Source organism: Lepeophtheirus salmonis, chromosome 3 (assembly GCF_016086655.4).
Source record: "Lepeophtheirus salmonis chromosome 3, UVic_Lsal_1.4, whole genome shotgun sequence".
Lineage (NCBI taxonomy): Eukaryota > Metazoa > Arthropoda > Copepoda > Siphonostomatoida > Caligidae > Lepeophtheirus > Lepeophtheirus salmonis.
The window spans coordinates 38,609,040-38,617,105 of record NC_052133.2 but is presented as its reverse complement, the minus strand read 5'-3'; positions in this window follow the sequence as shown (position 1 = coordinate 38,617,105).

Here is an 8,066-nt window from a genome sequence, read left to right as displayed (position 1 = left end):
GGCCTTGTTGACAGCAGCCTTTAAGGCATTTATGTTCTTGTGTCGTTTTTTGCAGTCCTTGGTCTCCAGTGCGCCTAGATAGAGAAGTCTAGTGGGTTCAGATCTGGGCTCTGAGGGGGCCAGTAGTCCTTGGCCAAAAGTTCATGTTGTCCTTGAGCCACATCTTGTTGAAAACCCCAAGGAGAGTTGACGACTATAGATTTGATCCACGGAAGGACCTTGGACGCCAGAATCTTCACATAATCCTCCGCTGTTAATCTGAGCCAGTGGGGAACCATAACGGCTTCATGGCCTTCCCGTTGGATCTCCAAACATCTCAAAAGCTTACAACACGGTCATTTTGCCTGTTGAAAACAGGATCGACCATAAAAGTTTTCTCATCTGAAAAAATGATGATGCGTCCAGATGAGCTCTTGATATCATTCAAGATTTTCTTGGCACTCTCAAGTCTGACTTCTCGCTGACGTTCAGTTAGCAGAGGGCGTTCAATACGCCTCAGGGACTTTCCTTCAGCCCTTTTCAATGCCCTTGAAACAGTTGATCTCGACGTTCCCATCTTTCTGGTCATGTCGGCAATGGACCTGTTGGGAGTCCTCTTGAACACTGCCTTTACTTGCCTTGTTGAGACAGTGGGCTTCCTGCCAGCCCCAGGGGAATGCTTGAGATCACCCCCAGCCTCCAAGCGATTGGAAACGTTGTAAATTGTCTTCAACAAGGCCCCAACCTGTTCCTTAATGTTGTTATGAGGCACTCCCGCTCGGAGGAGGGCTGCAATTTCGATCCTCTTTGTTTCCTGATTGGACATGGTCTCACGTGTGGAAGTTGTTACGCTCTCACAGGAAGGATTTTTGTTTATTTTAACAGTAAAAATACGAAACAATCAGATTGGTTGCCACAAAACCTCTTAAAAAGTATATTTACATCATCGGTAAATAATTTTGCACGGCCCGGTATTATATTTCACTAATTTCTAAGGATTGTAAGTAATAAGATCATGAAGCTTTTCTTGATGAGACAACAGATGGTATTCTTCCACCAAATTGCCGATCGGAACTTACTACAGAGTTGTCACTCGAAAGAAGGATTGAAAATATTAAATTTTACTCCTCCTTAGCATAGCATAAAACTCCCAATGATCATATTTCTATAACAGTGAAATTAGTTCACTTTCATGGTTAAACACGTGATTTAATTTGTTTAATATTAATATGTGATTATATAAATTAGTGCCTTCATGGTCCGAATTCTTTGTTGGCTCCAAGTTGTAATACAAATTGTGCTCTCCCTTTCTCTGTTACTCCTAGATCTAAGCTTGATTAGTTGTTTTTTAAAGAATGGAAACGCCTTAAAAAGAATAAATCCCCATCATCAGAAACTCAACTTCAAAAAGAGTTGGCCTTTGTTTCCTCCCTTAATGATCTTTATAATATTGCTCATGCAGGAGCACTAACTAGGATGTTTGTATTGCAAGAAGACAAAATACATATAGCGTATTAAATCAGAAGTAGGAAACCTGCAGTTTTAGGTAAAAATGTATAGAGTTGTAAATCCTAATCAATTTATATGGTGTAATTTTTTGTTGTTGGCAACTTGAACATTGGTTCTTTATTTTTCTAAACTGTTATCATTATTTATTAATTCTTAAGGAGAAAACATCGAAGTACGAAGATTAACAATGAAGATATGAACAAGAAGTTATGAGCAGTTTTGGTGATCGGGGACATTTTGGAAATTTTGAAAAAAGTAACCGAAATTAAACATGGTCACCCTAACAATTTGAAGAATACAGTCTTAATTTTTGGTTTCTTCTTTTATTACATGCTAATAATTCACAACTCTAATGTTGTAGTTTTTTATTATACCTCTTTGAAAAAAATTACCGGATTGATATAAAATATATTTTTTTAAATTTTCAAATATGATCAAAAATCTCCTTATTGTTTTAGACCCCTCATAGTTTTTGTACTTACTTTATTGATCAAATATGGTACTTTTATCTTTTTTTTAATACCGTCCTCAACATAACAGTCATAAAAAGGTTTTATGGATCTAAAAGTTGGAAAATCGAGGATCAGGATTGGTAATTTTTTGTAACAAATTACTAATTAACGTTGAAATTTGCCTCTTTTTTTTTTGTATATTAATTTCATAAAGACTTCTAATATTTATAAAATTTAGTTATATTTTATTTTTCAAATTTTGTATGGAAAGGGGCGAAAATATATGTTTAGGGATTTAACAGTCCCAAAAATTTGACATTCCGTTAGATCCCCTCCTAAAAATCTTAAAAACCCGTCTAAATCAGACGTATAAGTCGTCGTAAACAACAATCTTTGCTAAATTACGTCATCATCAATCAATCTCGACCATTTTGGATCCAATTTGCATAAGAATAAAACATACTTCAATAAATATAACTGAATTCTGAATAATTTCAAACTATTTTCGTGCATAAGAGTTATTTTAAAGTATTTACTTATTCAATGGAACTGTTGTTTACTTATTAGTAGTTTGATTACATATCCGAGAATGGTAATGCCATCTTACGTTCCTTATTGTCTATTATAAGTTTGTATACTTATTTTTTTATTACGACAAGTTAATAGGTACATTTGCAACGTCTTGCAGAGATTGATATTTTTTTAAATTTTAATTTGCTCATTTCCTATTGGTAGTCTGAGTTGCTTTACCACAATATTAGTGAAAATGATGCATTGTAGAGGACAACTTAAAATATGAGATATTTGGTATGGACCAAAACAATTTTAAGTACAATGTAAAGAACGACTCAACTATAATATCCATATATGATATTTTTTAAATCCCTTCAAATTAACTTAAATTAATAAAATTGACAAATTTATTTAGTTATCAGTGTTAAAATGGATATTTCCTGTTACTTCATAGTTCACCTGGAACAAGCCCAAGGATAATTACTCATGAATCACATGCCCAGGTTTGTTCATTTGAAGGGGAAAAAAGAAATGATAAATTACTTGTTAGACCTGTTCCAAACCTTTATTTCGTATATATTCATTCTAATCTCTAGAAAAACAGCATCATATTTATAAAATAACAGTTAAATCACTCAGCACACTATGGTTTTGATTTGGTTTTGCAAAGAAAAGTATGTAGGTTAAACTGTGCAAAATTACAGTCACAATATAACTTTAAATAAAGGATAGCATGTTTTCAATATTTGGATCAATTTAAGCTAAGGTAAGTAGATAAATATTACAAGTAAACAAAATATTTCACCAATTTCAGTAAAGATTTGTAGGAAGAAAATATAATGGGTGGGAATTTTAAATCCGGAACAAGCTTGTAACTCAATATCATAGCAACCCGGATATCTATGTTTATAAAAGTGTGCTCATCAGATCTAACTTACAAAATTGTACAAGATAAAATACAAAATCCTTGAGATGTCCTCCGAATACGAACGTCTTATGGCTGTTAATGTGTGCCTCTGTGCCAAGCGTGGCAAGGAGATTACTTAACTGACAGAGCTTCGCAAATCAACTGTTTATAATGTTGTCAAGACTTTTAAGGAGTCTGATGGGTCAGGAATATTTGCAAGGAAGGATCATAATTATTTTGGGTGAATATCTAATAATTAATTAATGGTATACACAATTAAAATAAATAGACATTTTGAAAGGTCAAGGTAACAAAAAATTCTAAAAACTCAAGATGGAACATAACTTTGTAACAAATTGAGATACATCACTTAAATTAGTGTCATTGTCGGAAATGATTTTAGATGGGGATTTGTACAGTAGATGTTATACTTCCTTTTTGTATTTTTTGATTGATTAATTATTAAAATTCAAAGTCGTATACAGACAAGAGTTTTTTTATGGGCCTATTTCGTGTAGTAGTATTTGCCTTGTCCATATTTATTATTTTGTAATAATAATAATCGAGTTGGAGTTAAAACATGGACTTAATTTATAATTTTAATAATCAGTCAACCAAAAAATAAATCTTGACTAAATTCGTAATTTCCATCTACCGATCTTCATAATAACTGACAAATAAGTTTTATGTGTTATTTTAATATAGAATTCAATTTTCTATAAATAGAGATACATTTTGGGTATTATTTTGATTAACACGGGTATTTTAATAATGCACTAATGAACTAAGTTACTGATGAGTGATGACTCATAGGCAGAGTTGACATGTTTGATAGGCAAAAAAGAGCGTGAGGAAAAGGTGGGAGCGATAAATATGTTATTACTCAAGGTTAATGGAAATACAAGGTAAGCCCATTATTTAATCGGGCATGCTAAAATTTTCAATTTGACGTACCGTACCGACTGCTGGGCCAGACAGATAGATTTGGGGGGAAAACGCGCAACCAATCACACTATATGACGTCACTGTTCCTATAATTTTCAATTTGATGTATCGGATCGACTGCTCGGCAAGACGCACTAATTTTGACAAACACGTAAACAATCATATTCTATGACTTCACTATTAAAATGTGTGTTGAAGTCAAACATCAGTCGTACACTTCTTATAGTATAACTTTGTATTTATATTAACCTTAGTTTTACTGAATTAATACCGGCTTTTCATATCAGCTGTCTGTTGTATGATTATTACTAATTATTTTTATGTGGACGGGGGGCGAATTACTGCTATAAAGAGGAGAACCCTCCACATAATAATAGCAGCATTAGTGCAGAGATAATATTATAACTTAATTTGAATTTATAAATGTTTATTTATTATGCATTTTTAAAACAATAAACCCCAAATATAGGTGCGAATGCTAAGTTTAGATTGAGAATTTGACACCACGATGACCAATTACATAAAAACAAAAATAAGATAGAACACACGCAACAACCATTTTTTTTTTTTTTTAAATAATTTTAAAAGGTATTTTTTTTTCATTACAAACTACTTATTTCTAATTGGTGCAACTCCATCTAACCAAAAAGAATTTTAAAAAATGCACAAAGTTATAGAAAATTTTACAGCTTTCCAAAGGAGGAAGTCAGAAGGAACAAATGAATTATGAGACTGAAAAGAAAATCTCACACTAAAAGTAGTATGTTATTATGTATAACATTGAACCTCATATTGATGTTGTTTTAAGGCTCAAAACTTTGCATGTCAAAGAAAATCCATACAACCTATTATCTATATTCCCTACAAGTCATATCAAACGGATATAGAACGCTTTGAGAGGAGAATGAAATGATATTAGTAATATCCCTATGGATCATTAGCCTTCTTTTTTTAATGTAGTTTTAAAAAACCGTATAAAATGAAGACGAAGAAAAATCAGACTATTAAAAGCAAAGACACTCAATTGCTATATTTTAATGTGGTTATTGAAAATTTTCTGCTTAGACTAGAATTAGTGGAGAGTTTTTTTCAAATTTATTCCAGATCCTTTATCAACTTCTGTGTTAAGTATAGAAGTATTGTCGAGAGAAAACAAAATCGTATTAACACTTATCAAAATGAAATACATCAAAAGGGTGATCTCTTAAATATCTTTCCTTTGTACATTTTGTACAATTGAGTCAAAATATTGGTTGATTCCAATAAGAAAAATGATATTCAACTTGGACTGACATTGATGGTGTGATAAAATGTTAACCAGTCCACTTCTTTCCTTCAGATGACTTTGAAATTAGTATAGATTCTTACTACTAGTTTGATCAATTTTAAGAGTTATACAGCTTTTCAAAATAATATATTAACTTATCCATTCATAGTACATTCATGGAGTAGGCAATAAATATGTATATTAAGTTATTGAAAAGAAATAATAAATGTTATGCTAATCTAAATTAGCAGTTCGAGAAAAAAAAACATTTATGTAGATTGTTGAATTTATATCTACACAAATCAATAAATCAAAGTCTGTTTGTATATATGAATGTATGTTGAAACAGTCATTTTTTGTCTAAGAAATAAGCATTTTCAATTATTTCAGGCGTTTTGCATATAGCATCGAGCGTGTATACAGAATGCATAGTATACAAAGCTATAAACTTACTTACAAGACAAAGGCGACGTGATCAATATTTGTCCAAATATGTTGGCTTAGCAATAACGTTTTAGTCTTTTAGGTCATAACAAGACCATTTTGGTTTTAATTTTTGAAAGGCCCCAAGAAAGTTTTCACGTTAGAATTTAATAGAAAAGTAACGTGGGTTTAAAATTGTAGAGGGTTTAATATAAAAATGAATAAAAACGTATGAACATATTTTATTGGATGAAATTTTGGGAGTTTATGAACGAACACATAATAGTGATGAACTATTTCGCGTGAGAACGATTGTGTATATTTTTATTATGTATTTGCCTCTTCTATCCCCAAATCCAGCTCGATAAGAAGTAAAATAATAGCAAGCTCAAAGCTATACACGAAGTGGTTATTCAAGATCAAAATATTTGTGTGGTTTTCCCCCACTAGGCTTATAACTTAGACCTAAGGGTACATTCCTTATCTCATTTGTATCATTTTCAAACGCAAGATGTCGTTTTTATGAAAAAGGGTGAGTTTATTGAGGTTGCATAATTTGTTATAGATTAATCTTCAAGTAAACTCGACGCCTCTTAGCTGAGAAAAAAAGTTGGTGTGCATAATTGAACAAATATTCTTCACCTGGTCTCTGTTTTGTTAATTGTTTTAAAACTTTAGGATGGTCTCACCACACTCATGTATAACTGTTAGTGAATTTTTTGTCGGTAGTCGATGTTTCTGCTTCTGTCTGTAATTGAATTAGGTATTTTTAAGGTGGAAAAATTCGCAACAAATATTCCATAGTTGGACAATTAGCAACTGGTTTTTTATGACTGTTTTTATATGAAAATTTCCATGACCTCCATTATTTTTCCATAGAGGAAACTCTGTTGAAAATAATTCTTTTAATTATAATATAAAAGATATTATCAAATACTCCTAAAATTGTTTGGTCATAATGAGTATTAGATATCAAATCCAATCAAAAGCCTTGTATTTTCAAATTTTACGAAATTTTGTCGTTGCATCAGATTATTTATATGGACTCAAATAATACATTTATAAATTCGTGCTAAAATAATCTTGTAAACTTGTTTTTTATCATTCAAACATAATAAAAAAGTCAATTAAGTTTTTTTTGATGACAGTATAGCCTTGATTTTAATTTAAATCATATAATAGGAGAACCATTCAAAAAGTACAAGGTTTGTCAGTAAGTTTCATCATAAAGTTAGATGCTATTTTATGTTAATTATTGCATCAGATTTAAGTGTAAATACAAAAACCAGTTCCTTTTGAGATATTATTTATCAGATGAAATGAAACTTATCATTGTAACTTAGTAACAATGCATTTCATATGATATTACTTCTTGTATGTTTAAATCTTGCAAAAGTTGAGACGACAGGAAATAGTTGGATCCTACACAAAACCAGTATTGTGCCTTCCTCAAACCTTTATATTATATAATAAAAATTGGACTTCATTCATTTTTGATGTTTCCAAACTCTTTTTTAATTATATATCCATTAAAAATTACAAAAGGCATTCATCAGAATTTAAAATTTGAGTTTAAGAGTTAAAAAGAGGTTATGTGAGTAAAAAGTATGAAAAGTACCGATATTGTATTTTAGATAAAGGACTTCGTTACCATTATTATATCATGCAATCTTTTTTCAGAAAAGAAACAGAAAAAGCCCCAAAATCATGTGGAGGTTATCCAAATAAGCAAATCAAACCTATTAAGTACTCCTTGACTATCATTAATATATTGTTTCGCCCCAATTTTTAAAATAAGTTGGATGTATAAAATAATATTAAAATGCTACGTAGTATTTCATTTCTGTATTATAATATTGCTTAGTAATATTTAATTACAAGTGTAACTATATATTTTTATTTGTATATGATAGCCAAAATGTCTTCATAGAAATGATAAGATACCCGAAAAATATGTACAAAGTTGAAAATCTAGTGGGACATGGGCATGTTAAAAAAAGAAACTGAAAATCAACATGGTAACCCTCACAATTTGAATAATATTTTGGAGTAGGGAAAGAATAATGCTCAT